This window comes from Vulpes vulpes, chromosome 5, assembly GCF_048418805.1.
Source record: "Vulpes vulpes isolate BD-2025 chromosome 5, VulVul3, whole genome shotgun sequence".
In the NCBI taxonomy this organism is placed as follows: domain Eukaryota; kingdom Metazoa; phylum Chordata; class Mammalia; order Carnivora; family Canidae; genus Vulpes; species Vulpes vulpes.
Window position 1 is genome coordinate 121,963,872 of NC_132784.1, and position 26,626 is coordinate 121,990,497.

Consider the following 26,626-nt stretch of genomic DNA (forward strand, 5'->3'; position numbering starts at 1 on the left):
TTTTACTTATTTATTCACGAGAGACACACAGAGAGAGGCAGAGTCATAGGTAGAGGGAGAAGCAGGCTCCATGCAGTGAACCTGATGGGGGTGGGGGGCGCGAAACATGACATGGGACTACTTGATCCCAGGGCCTCTGGATCACGACCTGAGCCAAAGGCAGAGGCTCAACCACTGAGCCACCCAGGTGCCCCAGTCACTGCTATTATTAACCACTAACAATTCTGGAGCCCCCTGAAAGGGACCTAATGTTGGCACAGTGACAGTCATTCATGAAACATGGAATTCCAGCTGGAATAGCATCATCTATGTCTTTTTTCTTTTGGTTTTCTTGTAAGCTTGTAAAGTATATGGAGACAGAGGATGTTTGACAAATTCCTTCAAAATGCATCTGCTAGGCCAAGCTATAAATGTCTAATCTAGAGCTTTGCTCAAACTCTATTTAGATTTGCCTGGTTGGAGTAAGAATGAGTAACATGAGCTCAGCAAGGACACTTTGTGCAACCTTGTGTCTGCCCATTTTACCGGATACAGTTAAGAAAGAGAATTATTGGGATGCCTGGGTGGCTTAGAGGTTCAGCGTCTGCCTTCGGCCCAGGGCATGATCCTGGAGTCCCAGGATCCAGTCTCTTGTCGGGCTCCCTGCGAGGAGCCTGCTTCTCCCCCTGCCTGTGTCTCTGCCTCTCTCTCTGTGTCTCTCATGAATAAATAAATAAAATCTTTTAAAAAAGGAAAGAAAGAAAGAGAATTATTCTTTAAATAACTTTGGTCTTTAAATATTAAAGGAAGGCCTGTGCCTTTCCCCACTGGACTATGACCAAAAGACTGTGGTCTGTCATTCAATATCCACTATGAAGCCGAAGTTTCCTAAGACCAAAATCAAAGAGAAGAATGAAAAAAAAAAAAAAAGAAAGAAAATGAAAAAACAAAGCAAAACAAAAAAAACAACCACAACAAACAAGTAGTTAGCAAGACCATGCAGCCCATCAGGCCATTCGGGGCCATAACTTCCTAAGGAGAGGCTATATGTATATGAATGACTAATGAATCTATTTGCAAAGAAATGAAAATTCAATAAACTGCAACTCCTTTTTGTTCTGTTTTGCTTAATTTTGTTGTTGTTGTCTGAATGATAAGAATATCTGGTACCCACTGATTTTTTTTTTCCATTTGAGACAATTCATTGACTGAATTGACTAGTCATTTATAATGCTGGGTTGATACAAAATTGGATGATTGAAACCTCTTCAGAGTAATTTCCCTTGTAAGATGAATCGATGATCACAGAAATGCATACGGTAGTTTCCACCAATATTTATTGGTGTATCGCTAACCCAGAATGCAGGATGTATAAATACTGCATCAAAACAATTATCCAAGGGACGCCTGGGTGGCTTAGTGGTTTAAGCCTTCCGCTCAGTGCATGAACCTGATGTCCCGAGATCGAGTCCACATTGGGCTCCCTGCGCAGAGCCTGCTTCTCCCTCTGCCCAGGTCTCTGTCTCTCTCTCTCTCTCTCTGTGTGTGTGTCTCTCATGAATAAATAAATAAAGAAAATCTTTAAAAAAAAAAACATGAATTATCAAAGGTGAAGAATGAAGTTTGTCCCCTGTTCACTTGGTCTGTATTATATTGTAACAAAAAGTTTAATATTACCATTGCTTTTCATCCCCTCACCACTTAAATCAAAAGAAAACTGGACAGAAAAACTAAAACAGGCACTTTGTATCTTGTGCTATTGCATGAATCTAGTTCTTTAATAACATAATGTATATTTTCTGTAGGTTCCCCTGGAATGTTTATTTACAATTGAAAATTGTTAACTGTGACAGATTTCTTTGCCATGCACCCTGGCTCTTACTTAACTCAGAATATTATTTGGACTACTCCTCAAAGCATTCTCCTTTTGAGCAAAGCTGAACTAGCTCTCTAAGATATCTTCCTTTGCCTGGCCACCTTCCAGCACTAATATATAGTCCAGTGGGCTTGGCCATGGCCTTCTAAAAACTTTGAATTGAATTAGATAAAACATGCCTGATGTTAGGCAAAGATGTGGCTATAATACTTCTCACATTAAAAATATTTCCAGGTATATTGATAATAAATACTCACTAGTTGATACTCATGACTATCTAAGTTTTCTATTTCTATTATTATACAAATATTACTGAAATGTTTGACACTTTAAAAATTCTTTCACACAAATAACAAAGTAATAGAAATCACAGAAATAAAAAAAAGTGACATTTCTGTTTTTGTACCTAAGATTAGAGCATCACAATTCCTGAAGTTGAATTCTAGGTTTCCTGTTTATCTACTTTATGGAATTTCAGATCTCTAGAACTTGTTCGTAATATACTAAAAGAAAAAGCAAGGATGCCTGGTGGATTTAAGCATGTGACTCTTGATCTCAGGGTTTTAATTTGGAGTCCCATGTTGAGTGTAGAGATTACTTAAAAATAAAACATTTAAAAAAGGAAGAAAGTGCAGCCCAGGTGGCTCAGTGGTTTAGCGTCGCCTTCAGCCCAGGGCATGGTCCTGGGTCCCGGGATTGAGTCCCACGTTGGGCTCCCTGCATGGAGCCTGCTTCTCCCTCTGCCTGTGTCTCTGCCTCTCTCTGTGTCTCTCATGAATAAATAAATAAAATGAAAAATGAAAAATAAAAAGGAAGAAAGAACAAACAAAACAGTCATTAAGTTGATCGTTGTCCAAGGTAAATTGCTTGTTATTGCTGTACGATTACAGATAAACCTCAACTTTGACTCAATTTGCTCCTAGGCCCCAATTCTATGCATAGCCAACATAAGGCAACCTCTTATTTCCAATAGTTTCAGGGTTGTAAATGGAGCTTTCATTCTGGGAAAATTTATTTTATTCTATAAAACATAAAAATTGATCCATTAAAGGAAAATAAATGCAAATATATGATGTTTATACTTTCTTAAATATGTAAAATCAAATTATCTTAAAAAACAAGACCCAAATATTTCTTTTTTTTTTAAGATTTTATTTATTTATTCATGGGAGACACAGAGAAAGAGGCAGAGACAGGCAGAGGGAGAAGCAGGCTCCATGTAGGGAGCCCCATGTGGGACTCGATTCCGGGTCTCCAGGATCACGCCCTGGGCTGAAGGCAGCGCTAAACCGCTGAGCCACCCAGGCTGCCCCAAATATTTCTTTAAAGGAGGTTTGTTTGCTTTTTTTTTTTTTTTAATTATTCCCTCCAAGAACTGGACTAGTAAAGGTTTCTTAAAATAAGATCAACAAAATCTAGTCTAAAGAAACCATCTTCTTACCTGGTAAATCACTCTGTGGCAAACAGAAGCATTTTTCATTTTTCAAGGACATATGAACTACTTCCAAAATTTATGTTATCTGTCTCAAAAATTTTCATTGACAATTTTATGACCACAGAAGTCTTTGAATGTTAAATTATGGGGGGAAGGGCAGTTTCCATGGTAATTCCTCTTCTTTAAATGTCTCCTACTCTTCCACTTCAATAAGAAGGAACTAGGGGTGGTGAAAGGGAAGGTAGGCGGGGGGTGGGGGTGACTGGGTGGCGGGCACTGAGGTGGGCACTTGACGGGAATGAGCACTGGGTGTTATTCTGTATGTTGACAAATTGAACACCAATAAAAAATAAATTTATTTAAAAATAAATAAATAAATAAATAAAATATATATATTAAAAAAAGAGCTTTATTGCTGAGCTTCTGAAAACCACCAGCAAGCTCAGTTGAGCCATCAACCCAGGATTAGTCAGGTAGTGTTGCCAGTAGAATTAGCAGAGCATGTGAATCCTCACTGAACCCATTTCTTAGCCAGTTGTAATTTCACTTTTTGATCATTACCAAAGGGACCTAGTGAGTATAACAAAAGTTATAGAATGTGTAGGTCACAAGTTATAAACTGGAAGCTACCCACATTTCAGAATCTTCTTATCAAATATTTTGTGGTTTTTAGTTGCAAGTAGCATCTAGTTATATTATAGGACACAATTGCTTTAATAAATTCACCTTCCAAAAACTCTTAATTAGTTAATTAATTTTAAAGCTTTTAAAAAATATATATATTTATGAGACAGAGAGAGAGAGCACACATGAGCAAGCTGAAGGAGGGACAGAAGGAAAATGAAAGCCGAAATCCCCAAGCTGACTCCCTGCTGAACCTGAAGCCCCATACAGGGCTTCATCTTGTGACCCTGAGATCATGACCTGAGCTGAAATCAAGAATCGTCTGTTTAACCAACTGAGCCATTCAGGCACCCCAAATCCTTAAATTAGAACTAAAGAGAGAAGGTAAAGCACATCAAGCCAAACTCCTGCACGAGACAGGAGTCCTGAAAGGATGTTCACCGATTCTGTTAATATATATGAGCATGTATTTCCTGAAGCAGGAAATATATTGTATGTACCATCACCAGCTAAACAACTGTGCTATTCTAGTTTTTGGCCTTATGGATTCATTCTATTGATCAACACTAATCATAATTTTGGCTTTTGAGAAATAAATTTTTGTGATATTCAAATATGATATTAAGAAATAGCTGTCTTTTCCTTTTTTACTATCAAATAAATATTGAATTTTTATGAAATGAGTTTTCTAAATCTGCTAAGAGGATCATGTTTTTTCTTCTTTGCCGTACTTTTATGACAAAATTATATGAATGGATTTCCAAATATTGAACCATCTATCTGTCAGAATAGTCTAGATTATGCTGCAGTAACAAACATCATTTTATCTCCACGACTTAAAACAGGATTTCTCACTTGGCACTATTGACTTTTTGGGTTGAGTAATTCTTTGTTGTGGGGGGCTTTCCAGGCCACTGTAGAATATTTAGCAGCCTCGCTGGCCTCTATCCACTAGATGCCAGTAACACAAAACTCCATATAAGTTTTGGCAACTGAAAATGTTTCCAGACATTGCCAAATGTTCTTTGGGGGTGTATACGTGGGGTGGTTGACCCCAGCTGAAGATTTTAAAACAGTGAGGTTTTGTTTCATTCACAGTACATACCCATCAAAAATTAGGCAGAGGCTGTCTTTAAAGCCTTCTCTCTGGGAGGCAGACAGATATACCTCCCACCAGCCGGATCTTTGCTCGACACAGTGTTGGAGGGAAAAAAGAGAGGTTGTACAAATTGTACACCAGTTCTTAAAACCTCTGTGTGGAAGTGATAGGTGGCACTTTCACTCTCATGAGTTTGGCCAAAGCAAATCACATGGGTAGTCAAAGGGAGCTAGGAAATGTACCATGTGCCCAAAAGACAGGGAGCCAGTTCCATTGCTGATCTGACACAGTAACATAACAACATTATTTTAGACTCTGTCTTGAAGTGTAAATTCTAACTCAGGACTATTTTTTTCAGAAAGAGTGTAAACGGCATACTTCATACCTAATTCCTATCATTTAGTCTGTTTGTTGTTCACACCAACAGACCTACAGGGTGATTGGGTTGGCGTATTTTTTTATTACACTTTCACTCTATGTGAATTACTTCTTTTTTTTTCCAGTTAACCATTTACACTATGTGCCATCCATAGTAGAATACCAATATTTCAGTATTTGTGGGTTTTCTTATTTAAACAATATATGTGAGAACTATTTAAAAAAAAAAACATCAAAACATTTCAGAAGGAAATCTAAATCTGTGCTTAATGGAATGACATCACGCTCAGGTTGACAGGCTGAGGATGTGGAGTATGATTTTTCCAGCCCTCTGTAACCACAGCCCTTTTCCCATACTTGATTCTAATATGGGACCCCTTGCTTCTTCTGTTTCCCTTTGATGAAGTTCTATAGTTGTGCCACAATAGTAAAGCTCACCTACTATTAAAAACTGCAGATGTAGATAATTATATGAGGTGTTGTCCATATAAAATAGTACTAATAAAATACATACATTACATAGGAAAGGAGAACTTTTCCCCTCTTCTCTTCTAGATTCTTTAGCTGGTCTAATAATTAAACTGATATTTAACAGACTCATAGGAGAAAACAAATTTAATTTTGTAGGTACAGGGGCCCTAAAAACATGAAGCTCAAGGAAGTGACCAAAACAGACAGCTTTTATGCCTTTTAAACAAAACATCACTAAACTTTTGAAGAATTGATAAGACAAAAAAATTTGAGCTTGACGAGGTAGCAAGGTTAGCTTATACTGTCTTCTGGGCCCTAAATCCCCTATCCCTGGTGATAAGGATATCTTTTTTCTTCCTGGTACAGGAAGGGCACCTTTCCCATGGGAGATTTATTTCGTTTTTTCAGGGGAATAAAAGAAGGTCAGATTGTTTTTTTTACACCAGCTGTTTCTTAAGTAACAGAAATGGTCAATATGCCAACATGGCATTTAGGGTGGCGCATTCTGCTTCTCTTCGATTGTAATTGCATTTTCAAAATATTTGAAATGGAGGTAGAGGTGGAAATGTGACATAGGCAAATATCATTTTTTATGTGGTCATTTCGTGAAAGTTTATGTACCATTCTCAGTGATTCTGTGTATAATCCCAGGGATGTAATGCTATCGTAATTTTATAAATAAGTAAGCCACCCAAAGTTACACAGTCAGTAAGAGATAAAGTCAGCATTCAGACTTAGCCCAAACATGTTCAACTTTCCCATATTTCTTCTGTAAAGTTTCCAATAAGTATTACAAAGAATTGGGGTTTATTCTTAAATAAGCTAGATAGTTATCCTAGATAATTTAGGACTATATTTTTTTTTGAAAAACTGTACTAATAGACAAATATTTATACAATTTGTGAGTTAGTAATATATGTTCATTATGGAATATTTTGAAAACATGGAATTATAGAATGTGGAAAAAAATTGAGTAGAAATCTGTCCATGAGGAGATGATCATTGTGAAAATTTGATGTAAAATTGTATGTGTAGTAAATAAAAATAAAATAAGGATAATTTTTCATACTCTAACATATCATTTAAATAATGACATGCTTTTCCATTTTAGGGTTGTGCCATAGTAATTTAACAGTCCTTATTTTTTTGCACATTAAGATTGTTTTTAAAGGTTAGCTATTAAAATAATACTGTAGTGATATCCTTGTCTATGGTTTTATGCCCAACCCTGACTGTTTTTTAGATAAACTTCCAGAAGAAAAGATATGTAATCTCAAGCTTTTCACACATAATCACAAAATATCTTACAGATATTGTTAACAACAGTGCCTGTTTTTTTTCAGCAATTTCTCCAATATACGGAAAATAAATGTATTCCCCTTTCAAATGTGGTCAACTTAAAAAACAAAACAGTATTTTATTTTAATCTGTATCTTTTTGATTATTAGTAAGTTTAACTAGTTTTGTTGGGGGCTTTTTCAGGCTATTGTTATTTCCTTCTGTATGCGTTGCTTTACCTGATCTTTGCCCATGTTCCTACTGTAGAGGATTTCTCCCCAGAGGCCTCCACCATAAATTCTATTCAGGCCTGTTATTTTCTCCTAGCACACCATTTTTGCCTTCCAGTATAGCAGTTGATTAATATTTAGAAAATCACAGCTTTGGACACTGGGGTGGCTCAGTGGTCTCCCTTTGGCTCAGAGCATGATCCCAGAGTCTGGAGATTTGAGTCCCACATCGGGCTCCCTGCATGGAGCTTGCTTCTCCCTTTGTCTGTGTCTCTGCCTCTCTTTCTGTGTTTCTCATGAATAAATAAATATATATTTTTTAAAATCACAGCTTTTTTTGGATTAGCTCATTTAACCTAGTTTTATAGATCACTAGAATATAATGCTTAGAGTCCACATACTGGATTTGAATCCACTTAAATACTGAGCTAGCTGTGAGACTTTAGGCAAGTCACTGTATTCCCTAAGGCTTAATTTCTGTTTCTGCAAAACGTGCATAATAATGTTTATCTTATGATATTGGTGTATGGGTTAACTAGCATAAAAAGTACTCAGAGTAAACTTAGTTATTGTTTGTATTGTTGTTGGTTTTAGTATTATTAAATACGATGGCGCTGAGCTCCAGGAAGGCAAAGTGGAATCTGTTAACTAATTTTCATCAGGGATCTTCTTTCACTTTTTTTAATCCTTTGTGCTCTGTTACTCTGTTTTTTATAGATAGTGCCTAAGCTCAAGGGTGGGATTCTAATAAGATAAATAAATAATGGAGCAAGTAATTTTAAAGGAGTAAGACACCATATCATGTCTCATGTAATACCAAGTAAGGCAGCCACTCTTGTATCTGTGTGTATGGTTGACTCATATGTATAGCTCTAACATCTTACCACATAGCAGAGCTTCTGATTTTAAAAGATAGAAGCACATGCAGAAATACCTGTTTGACAAATTTATGAACCCAAAACAAACATAAATAAAACATAAACAAACAAACCCAGGATGCCAAGAATAAAGATTACCAGAAATGAGAAAATACACTTGATTTGTTTTACTGAATATCTGGTATTACCCTAAGTTATCTATTTATCATCTCTCTATCTTTTGATCACTTGGCAGCTCAATCTATCTATGTAGAGATAGAAATGTAGATATAGCTTTTTAGGTATAGTTCTGTGTTTGTAATTGGTAAACAGTTTGAGTGTCTATTTCTGCCTCTCATATGGGACCTACTTACAATGATTTTTCATTTAAAAAAATAGATCCTGTATGTGACCAACATACTTATTTTTTTTATATTTATAAAGGATCACAGGTAGATTTTATGTGATAACCAAAAAGGGCTAGAAAGAGTCCTAGTAGAATATGCAAAATGTTTGAAAGGTAATGAAGTCATGATGGCAGTCAATATCATTCATCTTTCATGGATTTTAAATCTTGGCTGAGAGAGCATGTGCCAGTAAGAGGAAATTATTGGCTATTTAGATAATTGAAGTCAAATTTAATGGATTCTGCTATTAACCAAAATTGAAAGATTTCTTAAGTTGTTTCCCTAAGATGAACAAAGAATAAATCAAATAGATGTTTGTTAGACTTAGGTAGCTTAAATTAATGTTCCATTAGTATAACCATTTTATTCTAGTTTTTAATTCTACCTATGTCTTAAGAAGAGAATGTAGACAACTAAGGGTATTTTTATCCTTCAGGAGCCTACAATATGGTGAAAGTATTATTTTTAAAGGGAAAGCAGACAAATGAATAAACTCTATAAAAACAAACTGTTACTGGTATTAGGACGAAAACCAATAAAGGGCTGAAATGGAGGATCTAAAGGGAACCTACCCTCTTTAGAGTGTCAGGAGGAACTGAGGAAAGGCCATTGAGATTTCACGTAGAACTCCAGAGGCAGGGAAACCACACCTTACATGGCCTTCTGGAAGGAAGGAGATGGATTTTATGTCAACTGTAGTGGGAAGGTCTAGAAAGGGCTTTAATCAAGGGAGTGAAATCCCTTTAAGTTTTCCTATAAGGAAACTTCAATGAATACCATAACTATAATCGAACAGTAAGAGGAGGGATGCCTTGGTGACTCAGAGGTTGAGTGTCTGCCTTTGGCTCAGGCCATGAACCTGGAGTCTGGGGATCAAGTCCCTCATCAGGCTCCCTGCATGGAGCTTACTCTGCCTATGTATCTGCCCCTCTCTCTGTGTGTGTCTCTCATGAATAAATAAATAAAATCTTAAAAAAAAAAACAGTAAGAGGAAATAAGACTTAAATGAGGTTATTAGGGAAGCCTTCCCCAAGGGAAAAGGGAATCCCTGAATAGGAAAGTGTGAAGTGTAGCACTTTCCTAGCTTATTTCTGGACTATGAAAGTCAGAACTGTATTATATATCTATGAGTCACATGCATAAAACTGAATTATACTCAGAATTTTTTTTGAGGGTACAGATAGATGTCCATAATGCAAATGAAGAAATGAAGAGATTACAAGAATGCAGAGAAAGGGCAATGAAGGGCAAAATAAAAGGAATTTCTGAAATTCTTTAAAGCTGGAGAGCTCCCTCCCCATACCCGCCCCCCTCCAAAAACAAAAAAAAAGGAAATAAAATGGAAGTTATGGGTGGAGCAACCAAAAACTACAGGAAAGATGAAAGTGTCTTTTGATTGGGCTCATAGCAAGAGATTAAAAGTTAGGAATTTTGAATAGATAAAGTTATAGGAATACACTGGCAATAAACATCCACAGAGGAAAAATTTTTCTTTAGTACAAGAAGTAAAGACAGACAGACAGACAATGCCATACGTCCATTACTATTTTGTGACTAAATTGGGAGAAGGAAGGAAATACGCAGACTCTTCTATTAGTAAAGCATCATGACTAGATTCCATGAAGTATAAGTACACCTGATTTCATTGATTTCATGATGTCCTTACTCTGAAGGTGACCACTACATGCATAAGCTTATTAGCTTATTTAGGGTCCCTCCAGGTACATCAGTGCCTTGGCATCACATGCAGGAGGATACAACTTCTGTGTTCTTAAATTAAGAAAAAGACAAAGGAAAGGCAGAGAATGAACTTGTTTATTTTTTTAATATTTTATTTATTTATTCATGAGAGACACAGAGAGAGATAGAGAGAGAGAGAGAGAGAGAGAGAGAGAGGCAGAGATACAGGCAGAGGGAGAAGCAGGCTCCACGCAGGGAGCCTGACGTGGGACTCGATCCTGGGACTCTAGGATCATGACAGGGCCAAAGGCAGGCACTAAACCCCTGAGCCACCCCGGGATCCCAAGAAACTTGTTTAGAACTATTTCTTAAGGGACTAGAAAACAAAATTGAGACTTTGGGATTTTTTTTTTTCAGTTTATTTTTAGTGGTTAGACTTTCATTGTAGAAAATCTCAAACATATGGAAAGTAAACAGAATAGCATAATGAATGCTGTATAACCGGCACCCTGTTCTGCCAATTGTCAACATTCTGCTATTCTTTTATCATCTATAACTCCATCCATTTACCACACCACCTTGATCACTATTGTTTTTTTCTAATTTGAGAATTTAAAATGTGTTTTTTATGTTAATACAATCTTAATTCTCAATAATGGGATGTTATTATATAGGGGAATATTATCCAACACAAGTTTATTTATGGCTACTATGAATTTGATGGTTTTGGTAACGATTGAGGTAAAACAGGACAATCCACTTTTGTCTTGCTTGTGGTTTATTCTGATTAAACTTGGATATTAAATGGTCTGCATCTTTAGAAAGAGTCCTAGACTGGGGCCTGTATGCTCTCATTATCTACTCAGCATCTGAGTAGATGGCAGCATGCCATTTAAGGCATGGTGCAAGATTTTCATACTGTTGGGATGCCTGGATGGCTCAACGGTTAAGCTCTGCTTTCAGCTCAGGGCATGATCCTGGAGGCCTGGGATCAAGTCCCACATAGGGCTTCCTGAGGGGAGCCTGCTTCTCCCTCTGTCTATGTCTCTCCCCCTCTCTCTTTCTCTCTGTATCTCTCATGATAAATAAATAAAATCTTAAAAAAAAAAAAAGATCTTCATACTGTTGTTGGGTTCAATTCAATTCAATTCAACCAAGACTTACTGACTGATTATATGTCAGGCACTGTTCTTGGCACTGCAGATACAAAAGTGAGCAAAACTGACTTATATCTCTAACTTATTATGTTTTCATTTGAGTAATGGAAGGTGAAATGGGATAAAAGTGAGGTGGGATGCTCCAGAAGGGCCTCAGTTTAGAAGATAAGGAATCGAGATAGAAAAGAGTGAGGGAACTGGCTGTGGATATCTAAAAGAGCCTTCTGGGCAGAGGGAGAGTTGATAACAAAGGCCTCATGGCGGAGTCTGCCTGCTGGTCTAGGAGGGTAGTGAGTGGGGAAGTATGGCCAAAACCCAGTGAACAATGAATAAAGCATCAGGTATTGGTAGTGGCCAAAAACTGTGAATGGCTTCATAAGTCATGTTATGACATTGGTTCTACTCTCAGTGAGATGTGAAGCCTTTGGAGTTAAAAAGAAGTGATAGGATTTGATTTATGTTTTATTTTTTTTAAAATATTTTATTTATTTATTCATGAGACACACACACACACACACACACACACAGGCAGAGAGACACAGGCAGAGGGAGAAGCAGGCTCTATGCAGGGAGCCCGATGTGGGACTCGATCCCAGAACTACCGGATCATGCCCTGAGCTGAAGACAGACGCTCAGCTGCTGAGCCACCCAGGCGTCCCTGATTTATGTTTTAATAAGGTCATCGGTATGGCTGAGAGGAGAGCAGAAATGAGACCAGTTAGGCTACTGATATCATCCAAGTTAGACATGAGAGTAACTTGTAGACAGTGGGAGTAGTGAAAGAGGGTTAGATTCTGGATCTATTTTGCAGGTACAGCTGACAGATTTGCTCTGGGGAGTGAAAGATAGACAGAAGGCAAGGGTGTTGACCAAGTGTTTTGTTCTGTTTGAATACGTGGACACATAGAGCTGCTATTAACGAAGAGAGAAGAGTCTGTTGGGGGTTTGGGGTGTGACTTGCTTAACTACCACCTCTAATACACCTATGCGATCCACAAATGTCCAATAGCTCCTGTCTCCCTCCACCTGCTTCACTAGCTCTGTGCTTCACCATTTCTCTTTCTCTCTCTGCCCCACATTCTCAATGTGTAGTTGTCTTAGAGTATGAAATATCAACCAGGGAAGTGTCCAGCATAGTTTGCAGAGAGTGAAAAAGAAACTCCTTGTCTTTGTCCTTTAGTGTTACACCATTTTGTGTGACCCTTCAGGTTTTCTCTAAAACTGCATAAAGCTTTAAAATTGGAAGGGATCATAAAGAATATCTTGTCCAGCTTTTCACTTTATAGATATGGACACTTAGCTCAAATAAGTTAGATGACTCACCTATGGGACAGGAAAGAGGGGAAATAAATAGCATGGCTTTCTTAAAAGCAAAAAGTAAAGATATGGCCATGAGAAGAGCAATTACGTGAGTAAATGACATAGTTTTAAATCCCAAAAAAAGAAAACAAATAACAGAGTACAAACAAAAATGTTATATATATGCCCAGAGAGGAAAAGTGAGTGGTATCAAAGGCGGTTGTTTTGACATGATGGCAAAATAGACAATCCATTGTGCAAAGCTTTTGTTAACGGTTTTTCAATCCAATAGTTCTTTGAGAAAATACGAATCTGCAATTTCTTCTCATTAATACCTTTTAGAACTTTTCCAGATTTGTAGAAGACAGAACACTTACACAATGTTATGCTATTGGCCCGTACAACCAATAAAAGTGGTTTCTAAAACAAAAGTATTTAAGGCCTCTTTTGTCTGCAAATTTAAACTTGCCTAAACCTGATTTACTTTTAAAGAATCTAACTTGAAGCAGAACAAAATTGAAAGCATTCCTTTTATGTGGATTTTTATCTCTTTTTTAAATATTTTAATTAGTGCCATTTTGTTTCCATTTTCCAAGGTTAAATGAGGGCTTCAAAAACATGTTGTAACAAAGCTCTCCAGTGATAACTATTATTTCCTTGGTTAGCTTGAATTTGTGTGTGTGTTTTACATTCATGAACATATAGGTATAAATGGAAGTACAGGGTAATAGAAATACTTTTTCCCCATAACTTTACATATATTGCATGAAGCAAAGCACCGTTTATCCTAACTCAGGCTCATGCATGGCTAGAGAGAACCTTTAGAATGATGCAGAAAGTAGTTACCGATTGCTTGCTTGCTTTATTTATTTATTTATTTATTTATTTATTTATTTATTTTTCCCGATTGCATTATTTAATGGAAAGGAAAAATACAGGGGGAGGGGGGAACAAACCTGGTTTACACTTAATCATTACCTTTCTGAGCTTCAGTTTTCTTATGGGAAAAACTGGAATGATCCTACTGAAGCTACCTGATTGGTGGTTTTAATGACAAAATGAGATAATGCTATTGAAGCTCCCTGATACACTGTGACAATGCTATTAGTATGCCCATTCAGAAAACATATCAACTTATCTTTTTCCTGATGGGAAAAGACCATATCCTAGAGTCAATCAAGGAAGAAAAGCAGTGTTTCCACGTTCTTTAAATAAAATCTGTGTCTGTATGCTTGACATTTTAAAGGAGTAAGCCACATCCTGTGTGCTAGAATAGAAATTTAGTGAGTTTTTCTTCAATTCCTAAAATAAAATGTGATTTCACTACAGTACTTATTTTGCTATTTATTAATGCACACAGGTGTTTCTTGGTACAGAGCTGCTCTCTAAAAACCTGCGCCTGGGACTCAGCACTGATAGGTGTGAATGCCTGAGGAAAGAGAGTGCCTTAATCTGAGAGCCAGCAATTGACACCTTGTGGATTCACCCATTGTAATTCAATTAAATTTTATTGAATTCCAATGGAGGAAATCTATAGGGGCAAAGCTCCAGAGCTACTATACAGTAGAACTTCCTTCCAAAACTGGAAACCAATTTTGAAACTTACTGTTTCCAAAATAGCGCTGTAAATGAATAGGCTATCAAGGGACAGCTATAATTACGTTTTTTTCACATCATGTGAAAACACATACACTTTTAGAGTGACACATTTAACCGTCTCCAAATCAAATCAACATCCTCCCAAAATAAAGCCGACATGGCTGTATGTCATGAATCATTTTGGAAAACATTCTTTTTTCTTGCTGCTGGCCATTTCAAGACACCTTTTGGATTTTATTCTAGCTTCAACTTTTTGTTATTAAAAGATATTCAAGGATGGGTCTAAGTTTTTATAGTCGTTGAAATTGATCACCTGGATGATTTTATCTTTTTTTAAAAAATATTTTATTATTTATTTATTTATGAGAGACACAGAGAAAGAAGCAGAGACACAGGCAGAGGGAGAAGCAGGGTCCCCGTGAGGAGCCCCGTGTGGGACTCCATCCCAGGACCCCAGGCCCTGAGCCAAAGGCAGACACTCAACTACTGAGCCACCAGGCGTCCCTGGATGATTTTATCTTTAAGAACAGTAGTGGGACACCTGGGTGGTTGAGTGGTTTGGCTCAGGTTGTGATCCAGAGGTCTTGGGATTCAGTCCTTCATCAGGCTCCCCACAGGGAGTCTGCTTCTCCCTCTATGTCTCTGCCTTTCTTTGTGACTCTCATGAATAAATAAATACAATCTTTAAAAACAAAGAATGGTAGGACGACCAAATTAACCCACACATATTAGTGAGTACATATTATTTTTCAGGCTAGATGCTGTGGGCAACAAGAGCATAGGAGACCTAATTTTTACCTTCAAGGTGTTCGCAAACTAGATGGAAGATGAGAATAAAAATATAAAAAATGGAACACTGTTAAGAGTCATACTAGATAAAATTCAAGAATAGACATGAGATAAAAACTCACGAATCCAGAGTCAGAGATGCAGAATCTCCAAGGACGGGGCTTAAGAATATGTATTTTTAAAGTAGCCAAGAAGATTCAAAGAGAAACAAGGTGAGAAGTCACTGGTATCCCACTTTGTCTCCCTCTGCTCTCTCCTCAGCAATCTGCTTAGTGGTCTCTAACTTTACAGAAGGACCTCGCAGGTGCCACATCCGTCAGCCTCTCCCCGGGTCTTACCTGTTTGATCCACAGGCAGTCAGCGACACAGATAATGGCTGTCTCCTAGTTTTCTTTTTTTCGGGACAGTCTTTCTCAGGGTCCTGTAATGGCTCTGAATCCTTTCCTCCCACCTCAAATACTGATTTTTCCTTTTCCCTTTTGTTATTCCTAGTCTCTTGCTGGGTGTCATCCCCCCATCCTTTCACTGCAGTGAGAGGATTCAGCAATGCCCTGGGTGACTCCTCATACCGCATTCCCAGCTCAGACCTCTTAATATCTCCAGTTGGATTTCAGGCAGTTTCTCCAGACTCAAAATTGCTCAAAATCAGACTCATTTTATCTGCAGCGCTTTATCAAAGGACTAACCCATTTCTCGTTGACTATAGGATGTAAGATGGTTGAGCAGATGAAATGAGCTGGGGGCAAGGAAGAATGAGAAGGGAGATCCACAAGACTCAAGCTAGGAAGTCACCCTCAAATTGTCCTTGTACATGACCATGCACCCACTTGTTTACTGGATCTGTTTGCTCTACCTAAGGGATTTATGATGAATCCTCACGCTCCCCTCCTACTCTAGCTGTCCTGTTTGTTGGGAACTCTCCTGAGTTGGAGGAACCTCAGATTGACTCAAGTTTGTGCTGTCTGTAATCTCACTAGATATGAATTCTATTTCTCAAATTAACAATTTAAAATTTAGAGACCTCACATTTCAAAAAATCTGAGTCATGCTTTTATTTTTTAAATTTCATTTTTATCATGTTCATTATTTATGGAGTTGCCTAAAACTCAGGGCAGTGTGGAGTCTTACAGAATCATTTAGAAAGAAGCTCCAAGGACCTATTCTAACTTAACTCTTTCATATAAGAAACATAGCAATTGAAGAAAAATATTTATTTTGTGTTCATGACGATTTCAAAGCAAAAACTCGTTAGTGTCTAAGATCTAGTTTTGGGTTTTTTCCCCAGCCATCTGTACTGGTGCCGACTAAGCTTAGCTTAGTCCTAAGCATTCTTTCTTCCATTGTAAAACACCTTTTTTCTTATTTTAACTTTTTAGTTAAACATCTTTTTTTTTTTTTTTTTTTTTACTATGTAGGTTAACCTCAGATACAAGTAGATACCTGTAGATATTTGTGCTGTAGATAACAATAGAAATTTTAGGATTTTCACCCCTTATAATTTTTAAAAAGTGAGTTGCTCCTCAGTTCATATCTCATTTTCCTCTGAACAGCAGTGATGCTTTCAGTGTCCTTCCTCTTTTCCCTTTATTTAGTAGATGGGGAGGAATTTCTGCACGTTTATATAGACAATAATTCAAGCATTTGTGCAAATTTTTTTACATAGAATACTCTTCACATTTAACCCTCTGCTATAGTCTTACTTCTGTATCTCACAATCAGAAGAAACGAATCAGATGAAGTAAATTGTCTCAGCAATCAGGAGTCATTCCTCAAGCAATCTATCCGAATATCATTTGTGAGGCGTCTACACAAATGACAACTCCTCTGCTTGCTCACAGTGCCATGTAAATTATGCATGCAATTTCCCTACAACTTGTCAGTCACCTTGCTTTTATTCCAGAGGAATTCATGCACTTATGGCACTTTAAGGTGAGGAATAAGGAATGAAGGGCTAGAGGATAGTTTTGTCTTTCTTTTCTGTTCAGGTTTCCCTAATGGCCCTTGGCTGAGATAATACTGGCAAATACTGTGGTTGTCACCTGCTGATTTACTGGAGGAACCCTGCCTTGGAGGTTCCTTGAAAACCTCACACATCTCAGAAGAAATCTTAAAAAATGTAGTCATTTGAAAATAATATAAGAACCACCCAGTATTCCACAAAGAAATAAGAAGGTTGATATTGGGAACTTGGGGTTCTGGTCTCTCTTCTTTGTCAGGATTATTGACAGTTATATATTGCCACTTAACGAGGTAGATGAGTAATCTGTATATTTGACCAAAAAAAAAAAAAAAGATATTTATTAGGGCATAACTGAAACACATGGCACTCAGCGTTACTTAAAAAAAATAGACCTATATTTTAGGTTTTCATTATTTTTTTAAGAAAATTAAGGTAGAATATAAATTCAGATTCATATGGATACGTTCACACACATACATACACACAGTGATATGCAAGAAATGGCTAGCATTGCCTTGAAAGAGCGATTTACGTACATCTCTCCCCATCTCCAGTTCAGTGACTTTAAGTTGATAGCTTGAAATTGGCTACGGTGGCATATTTACTCTGCAGAAATTGACAAATGCTACAAATCGGTTTTTTGTTTCTTTTTGTTTTTCCGTAGTGTCAGTTGTTAAACATTGAGCTGCACATCACTGCTGTAACAGGGCATTTTTTTCCTCAAATTTCCAGGACTTTTCACATTTATCTAGAACATCATTGTAGAATCATTCAATGAAAATTTAATTTCTATATAGCTCTATTCCCAACTTCTGTCCCAGAGGGTGGCAGCATGGTGCAATAAAAAGTACCTGGGGCTTCGTATTAGAAGGTGGTGTTAATCCCTGCTCTGGCCCTTGGCCTCTTTGACTTTGGAAAAGCTCACTGAGCCAAAGACTCTTTCTCTTAAAGAAGGAATAGTAATACTACCATAGAGATGTAGAGTAGGTAGAGTATGTAGCAGTAGCAAAGTCGGACTGAGTCAATGGGAGCCCACCCTCTTGAGTATCATATACTAAAGGGGTTTGATATTGAAAAGTCCTCAAGAAATGTTTTACTTTCTAATCTAATGAAACCAAAATCTATGAGCTGGATGAGATCTTGGGAAAAGTTCAATATCTTTATTTCACAGAGAAGGTCACTGATATTAAATGAATAATCCAAGGCCAGGTCTTTTGAATTCTAATAAAGTTCAGTTGAACGTTCTCTACTCTCCTATGGTACCACCTCTGGGTCTCCAGATAGATCATTTAACTATTTCTTCCCTCTTTTCTCTTTTTGTCTACCCTCTCTTCATTCTTTACCTTTTCCCCTTCTCCCTCTTTCCCAATCCAGTTTAATTTGATTTTGATTTTATTAAGTTGCCCTGGTACCCTGAGAAAGGTAGATTACTTGACTAAAATGTAGACCCTCTGCAAAAGCCTATCTTACTTGAATAGTGAAACCGCTTATGATGAAAGATACTAATATAAATGTCAGGTAAATTGAAGAGGTATGAGCAGATCAGATAACTCATGGGAGATGACCCATAGAAAAAAGGAGCTAAAAAAAAGAAAAAAGAAAAAAAGAGAAAAGGAGCTATTCAGTAAGTCACTACTTGGGAAGAACAAGAAGGAAAATCCTATTTCCTGTGAGCTTATTATGTGCCATATTCTGTGCTAGCAAATTCATGATTGCACTTGTTTTTAGAAACTAAATTCTCTTTCTTACCAATGAGCAAATTGAGCCTTAATGGCCTTAAACTATCTTGCCCAAAGTCATACAATCAGTTCATGGTGGAGCTATGATTCAAAACCAAGGTGGCCATCCACTGCCCCTTTTTTCAATGTGTGGTAGTCAGGTCAGAGTCTATAGCTCCCTCCCTATTCATTTTCCTTCATGATTTGAAATTAGGTTTTGTAAGAAATATGGTTTGTTGAGTTCAGTTCATTTAAATAGACATATTTCAAGTAGTGATTTAAAATTCTTGGAAACCATATTTAGTTTCTATTTCCAAGGAATGTTTACATTTAAGAGATTATATAAGCCATCCAAATCACTAAGACAATAAGTATTACTTCAGGTAACACAGATTTACACAGTACATTCTACTGAATTTTGGTTTTGTTATGAGATGAGAATCAAAGTCAGGAAAGATTTGGAAGGAGATAGAGAAAGTGCCATTTAAAGGGAGTAACTTCAAGGGCAGAGGAAGGAAGGGTGGAAGGTATGGTCGACATATTGCACTCACTTCACAATCCTGTCTAGGCTCAGCCCAGGCAAAGTTTGTTTCGTAGAGCAAGAGACCCTATATATATTCCCCTTTGTGTCTATCTGATGGTGTCTATAAGGTAAAGTAGATGAAAGGTTACAGAAAAGTATGCGCCTGTGGAGAAGATAAAAGATCACAGTTCATCTCAGTTTTCAGAAGTCAGAAGTGGGATGATTCATTATGATACCAGAAATGCAGATCCATAAAGGACAGCTGTCAACAATGGAATTTATTTATGCCCACTCAGTACAGAAGGCACTTCTGTTGTGCTTTGGTCTCGTCAGTCATATGAAGCATATTCTTGTGAGGATTGTTAATACCTCATGAATTGCTTTCAGAAGACTTAGAAATCATCCAAGGAGGATCTTCCCTGTGCAAGGTCTGAACCTGAGACTTGTTTACAGAAAGGAAAGACTAGTGAAAGGGAAGCGTGTAATTTTTTTCTACTTCATGTACTGAACAGTATTATTATTTTTTAAAAGATTATTTATTTATTTATTCATGAGACACACACACAGAGGCAGAGACACAGGCAGAGGGAGAAGCAGGCTTCATGCAGGGAACCCGATATGGGACTCGATCCCAGGACTCCAAGATCACGCCCTAGGTTGAAGGCGGCACTAAATGCTGAGCCACCTGGGCTGCCCATACTAAACGGTATTAAATATCAGCTTTTGTTTTGATTAGGGACTATTGGGATAGGATAGTATGTTTTACATCAGGGTAATAGGCTCAGGATATGCAGTGTAATGAACTGAAAGCCAGTAAAAGAAAAGGATATCATAACAATAATAACAGGAGCTACCATTATTTTGTGCTTATTTAGAGCAACTTCTGGTACATGAGAAAGATTGGTGATGATGATGAGTAGGAAGAGGATGATAGTGGTGGCAATGGTGGCCCTGGTAGTGATAATGATGATGATAATGATGTGATGGTAATGGTGGTGCTGCTGATGATGTAGTAGTAGGACAGTGTGCCGGGCACTGTGCCTAGCACTTGATATTCATTATTTCATTGAATGCCTGAGAACTCTATGCAACAGAGATCATCACTGTTTTAGAGATGAGTAACTTATCTACTATTACACAGGCAGGAAATGGTGAAGCCAGGGTTGCTAAGGCTCTGTGTGTTTGACACCACGCTATATTTAAAGGCCATTCTTAAAGCACCTGCTTTGCCTGGTTAGTCAAGACCAAAGCAGGAATTTTCTGCTTTTTGCTTTTCTTCTCTTAGAATGGGATAATCAAACTTTAACCATTGCCTGTGATAATTATTCATGCATGCACATATATATAACTATCTTCAAGTAGAATAGGATACTTTTGACAATAACTGAAAATGCATTAATTTGGCATAAGCAGTTAAAAACATGTGATTGTTTTGATGAAAATTGTTATGCAGCCTATAAGGCAGGGAGAGAGTTCTCAGAGATCTGGACTCAGCAAATATGAACTACAACTGCCAACCCAGAAGTCATCTACATGCCCACCCAATGGTTTATGAAGTAATACACCAATCACTTAGTCCACACTCTCACAAACCATTAACAGTAGAATCATTCCCTATTATGATCAACAGTTTATATAACTGAATAAGAAAAGAAGGGAATTTTCTTGAGGTTGTGCTTGTCTAAAGTTTACAAAAATGTGACAACCATAGTTCTCATGCAGAATTTTTTCCCACTCACAAATAACACCTACTGTTCATTTGGTTTTGATTTCATATAAGCACAATACCATATCTACACTAAGCATGCACTTAACTGACAAGAATGCTGCATAGTTAGAAGAAATTCTGTTTGCTGGTAAACATATCTCAGGAGGTAAGGAAATGTTCCATAGAAATATTGGAAATATTTGTTTTGGGGGAAAAAAGGCAGTAGTTTGTACAAAAAGCAGGCATAATTGATTTTTAAGAAGAATTAATAGTTAGCTTATTGCTAAAATGCAAGTACTGGCTTTTAAAAAATTGTGTAATTTCTACTTTCTGCCTGCCAGGAAACCATCACAAATATCTCAGGAGACCATACATTACAGATCTAATAATAAAGCAATATGAGTAGTTTATGATTAGTTAAATAGTAGTTGGTGCATCTCCCTAATTTGATCAAATCAATTGTAGCTCTGTAAACTAGAGTGAAAGCTATATAACTGCATTTAATAATACAGAGAGTCAGTGGTGCTTTTTCACCTCTTAATATCTCTGGGTGAGATGGAAAACTCATGGGGGGGGGATAAACTGAAAATTTGCTTCTCGTTTTTTAATAACAGCAACAATATTGATAATAAAAATAATAATTAACATTGAATATCTAATTGTTTTAGGCATGGTACTAAATACTTAGCATGAATTCTCATTGAAGTTTCAAATGAAACTATGAGATAGTTTGGGAAACTGCGGCACAGAGACATTAAAGGACTCCCCTTGGGTCACACTGGCTTGAAAGTGGCAGAGAAGGGCTTTAAACCCAGAGACAGAGGCCAACTCTTGAGCCAGAGCCATTGGTATGCACAGTGGGAGAAAACAAAAAAGTAATAACATTTATCTACTGATTTAATCAACTACTAAATTTTGGGTTCCAGATATTTCGGGATAAGATATGGTATTATATTAATCATGTAGCAGAGACTGACATGGGTCCTAATCCAGAAACATATTAATTTTCTGACCTTTGGTGAATTATTTCACATCTCCAGACTTTACTTCCCTCAATGGTTAAGTGGTGGGATTAGTACCTCACGGAATGATGGTGACAATGTAAAAAAAACTAAATCCCTTAGCACAAATATGAGAGTTAGATATTAGAATTATTTCTGGTTCTGCTGTTGTAATATCAATACACCTTAATATAAACTATACTAGAGAAGGGGTGAATTCACGTGCCTGATGGTAGCAGGAAATCCTTGAAGGATAAGGTGAAGATGGAAAAAGGAATGGGAGGTCATACCAGGAAGGGGAATCAAAAGCACTGACATAAGAGAGACCCCGATGGGAGTGAACGATGATAAATCAGTTCAGCCTCACAGGACACAAGGTTTCACATAAGATAAGATAGGAATGAGATTGCATGGGCTATTTTATATAATTTTGTTTCATGGCTCAAAATAAGCACATTCATCACATTTGATTCTGATAAGTGTTCTCAGCTTTTATGTAAAAATTCCTTATTTAAGGGTAAAAGAAGCAGAAGTCTTTTATTTGGCTTAATGATGATCCTGAGAATATTAACTCTCTGTGTAACTATCCTTATGTCTAATCACCTAGGACATTTGTTAAAAATTCAGATCCCTGACCTTCTCTGGATTTGGAGTAGAACCAAAAATCTGTGTATTTGCTATTACTTACAGGTAATTCTCATCATTAGGAAAGTTTGGGAAACAAGGCTGTAATCCACCCTCCACATTGCTGCCAAAACCATCTTTATAAAACAAATAATTTACCAGCCAAGGATCCTCACTCACGTAGCTTGCCGTTGCATCTCAAATAAAGCACGGCCTGTTCCCATCTGCCTTTCAAACCACTGTCCCCCAAGCAGCCTGTATTCCATCCATACCACGCTGCACGCAGGTGTCGGGGCATGCTTTTTGCGTCCTGTGGCCTGAAATCATCCCGCATCTGCTTTCTTACCTACAAAACTAACACATACTTAAAGGCCCAGTTCAAATGTCACCTATGCTGTTGTAGCCATCCCGCATCCCACTAAGAAGAATTTCCCCCCCAACACGCACTCTTTTCTGACCTTCCATAACATTTTGCACTGACATCTCTTGTAGGTCAGTGGGACATATTATCTCTTTCTGAAAGTGTTCAGACTCTGTTTTATTTACCTGTACCCTTCAGTGCTTAGAGTAGTGCTTAACACAAAGGAAGTGCTCAATAAACATTGGTGGAATGAATGAATGCATGAGTAAAGGTTTTATTTCACACTCTGTCTGTACCTTGAGTAATGGAGATGTTTTAAAAAGATGACTGAGGTTATTTGCTGTACAGTTTTTGCTAAATTATTTTCATCCTTTTCTTTTTTTGCACTGGTCCGTCATTGGTGCACTATAATAAGCCTTTTTAAAATCAAGATCCTTTGATTTTTAATAATAATAAAAAAGGATGCAGTCTAGAGTCCATTTTTCATCATGCTTCTTTGTTAGAATAGCATGGAGCTTCAAAGTTGCCATACGCTGGAGGTTGACTTAAAACCCATACATTATCTGACATAATAGAAGAGTCTTTCCTACTCTTTCTCTGATATCAACATTTTGCACATTCAAGGAAAGTGACACTGTGGTCAAAAGAAGAAAGGCCAGGGGGTGAGAGGTGGAGAAGGGAAAAAAAAAAAAAAGGAAATGCAAAATGAAGACATCCAATGCTAGAAAGGAAAAATAAAGGTTAAAGAACAACCGGTTTGGTTAGCAGAGTCTGTAAAATGAAATCCTTTATGTTTTTACCCTACAAAATTTTAGGTCTTCCTAAATTTGCCTAAGCCAACTTACTTTTCTGAGGAAAGATCTTTTTTTATTGTCTAATGTTTTGGTGCCAATTTTTGTAGCACACACTAAAGCTAAATTTGCAGCCAGTTAGCATATAATTTATTTTAAAAGCTTAAATAGGATCTTTTCCATGCAAGGTAAAGCTTTTAAAATACAAAACAAGCGAGAACAGTGAATAGCTGTTACTCATCCCATGTCTACCCCTGAGTGGTGTTTATGGAGGGGCCTGGGTGTATTTCAGCTGGAGTGCCTGGTCCCAGCAGTAAATGCAGCACTCTCCTGACATCACTCTCAAGAGAACGAGAGGCTGTTTGTGTAAGAGTTTGAAATGTTATCTTTTGAGGCAGGGAATAAATGTGCTTCCGTGTCAGCTCTCCTGTTTTGTGGGGCACCCATGTCACCGTGTTCTTGAAATTAAGAATCCGCGCATGAAACACCAAAGGCCGCACTAGGGATTCTTCTTCTGATACTCGTTCTCATCACCGAACTTGTTGATCTCCTTCTAATGACTTGTCATTTAGCTTCATAAAGTAGTTTTTACCTTCAGTTGTCAAAATAGTTTGTGGAGATTACCCTGTTTTTTTTGTTTTTTTTTCTCTGCAGTGTTTCTAAGAGCAGGACCCATTGCATTCCTAATTTAATGGCAGAGATAAAAGAGATGCTGTGTCCTGGCTCCCAGAAACTTTGGACCTGGGGGTGGTGGCATACTCACTCGACTATGAATTCATGTTCAAGACTGTACAAGGCCAACGCAAGTGTTCCCAGGTGCTTCTGTACCTGGTGCCCTGGGTGGGGTGTAGCTACCTGGACACCCTTCTCTGCCAGGCTGCTTCATGGGCGGGGAGGGGAGATGCTGCATGTAATACCCCGATTTTCCATTTTTAGACAGCGACACTGAAGCGGAGAAAGGAGAAGTTAGGGCAGCCCGGGTGGCTCCGCGGTGTAGCGCCCGCCTTGGGCCCAGGGCGCGATCCTGGGGGCCCGGGATCGAGTCCCACGTCGGGCTCCCTGCATGGAGCCTGCTTCTCCCTCTGCCTGTGTTTGTGCCCGTCTCTCAAGAATAAATAAATAAATAAATAAAATCTTAATAAAGAAAGGAAAAGTAATTTGCCTAAGAGCAAAAAAAAAAAAAAATACTCATTATTAAATCTAATTCTACAATCGGAAACCATTGACTTGTCTCCTGCTCTATAGTCTGGTTTCCTGTCACTTCTTTGTCTTCTCTCCTCCTGCTCCTGTCCCTCCTCCTCCTCCTCCTTCCTCCTCTTCTTCTGATTTGGTCTTTGCTGGTCCTCAACTTTGGGATAAGTTGAACCGAATGTCAAAGGAAAGAGGCGCGTAGACGGCGCAATGCCGGGTTCTTTGACCCTGCGAGGAAGAAGAAAGTGATGCTCCAGGTCTGCAGGCGCGGCCTGGGATTAACCCCGGGAACTTTAACTGCACCTCCTGGCCCCGTGTTAGCTTCTCGCCCTGGCGAACAGGGGACCCCAGTGCCTTCGTGTGCAGGAGCTCGGGCGTCCTGGCCGCGTGGTGCCGAGGCTGTGCCCGCGCGTGCCCCGCCCCGCGCCCCGCCGGGGTCACCTGACCGCGCCGAGGGCCGCCCCCTCCCGAGCGGGGGAGCCCCGGAGCCCGCGGCGGGCGGGGTGCGCGGGGCGATGGGCAGGCCCCCGGCGGGGCGGGCGGCGCGGAGGCTGCAGGTGGGGGCTGCGGCGGGGCGGACCGAGGCAGGCCCGGGGCGGGGGCGGGGGCGGGGGCGGGCGCGGGCGCGGGCGCGGGCGCGGGCGGGGGCGGGCGGGCCGAGCGCCGCGCGCCTCGCCTCGCCTCGCCTCGCCTCCGAGAGGAGGGAAAACAAAAGCGTCCGCGGCGGTTCGCGGTTCGTGTCTGCGCGGCTCGACGAGGCAGAGCCGGGGCGCGTGCGGGGGGCGCGGAGGCCGGGCCGCGGCTGCTCTGCTCGCGCCCGGGCCGCCGACGGGAGGACGGGGCGCGCCGGCACAGGTGGCTCGCGGCGAGCCGGAGCGAGGAGCATGGCCAGGTGCGGCGGGACGGGCGGGCCCCGGGCCTCGCGGGCGCCGGGCTCCAGGTGAGCGAGCCCCGACCTGCCGCGCCCCCGCGGGGCCGCCCGCCGGGCTGGGGCTTTTGTTGGGCGCCGCGGGTCGGGGTCGGGGGCGGGCGGGGCGGGCGGGGCGGGCGGGGGGCTGCGGGGCTCGGCCGGGCGCGCGGGACCTGCTGAGCCGGCGCTCCTCGGCCTGCCACGGCGCCCCGAGACCTCGGGCTGCGCCGCCTTGTCTCCATTTTCCACCTAATTGAGACCAAATATGCTAAGTTTGAAACGGCCCCGACCCCCAGGGCGCGCGCCCCCGGCTGCCCCCGAGCCCGCCCGCCCGCCCGCCCGCCCGCCGGCCCGCCCGCCCGCCGGCCCGGCCCGGGGAGGACGCGGGGGTCGCCGCCGCGGATGCCGAGGCCGCCCCGACGCTCGGGCGGAGGCGCGCAAGGCGGGCGCGCGATGCCTCGTCTCGCTGTGCGGGGACACTGCCTTTTGTTCCAGCCTCTGTATTTTCCCGTGGTTTTTTTTTTTTTTTTACAAAGAAAGCGTCGCCTGTGCTTTCTGTGACGGGGGACTTGTCTGCCAGTTTGCCGTTGTGCACTCGGGAACCCGCTCGGTCCTGAACTGCCCAGAGGTGCTAGTCAAGAAGCTGCAGGAGGCTGGGGAGTGGGCAGAGGTGGGTTTTTC

General features: G+C 39.7%; 1 protein-coding gene across 45 annotated transcripts in view; it reads left to right on the plus strand.

Annotated features, from left to right (window-relative positions):
• Window positions 1-26,626, plus strand: part of MAGI2 (membrane associated guanylate kinase, WW and PDZ domain containing 2) — a 1,307,576-nt gene that overhangs the window by 556,851 nt on the left and 724,099 nt on the right. For 4 of the 45 annotated variants that reach the window (XM_072759850.1, XM_072759868.1, XM_072759870.1 and 1 more), the window contains exon 1: window positions 26,349-26,615. The exons of 39 other annotated variants lie outside the window; for them this stretch is intronic. The gene's annotated coding sequence lies outside the window, so the exon portion shown is untranslated. Of the gene's footprint in view, window positions 1-25,498; window positions 25,593-26,348; window positions 26,616-26,626 lie in introns of those variants that run through there. 2 more of the 45 variants (XM_072759878.1, XM_072759879.1) reach the window with 1 other exon arrangement.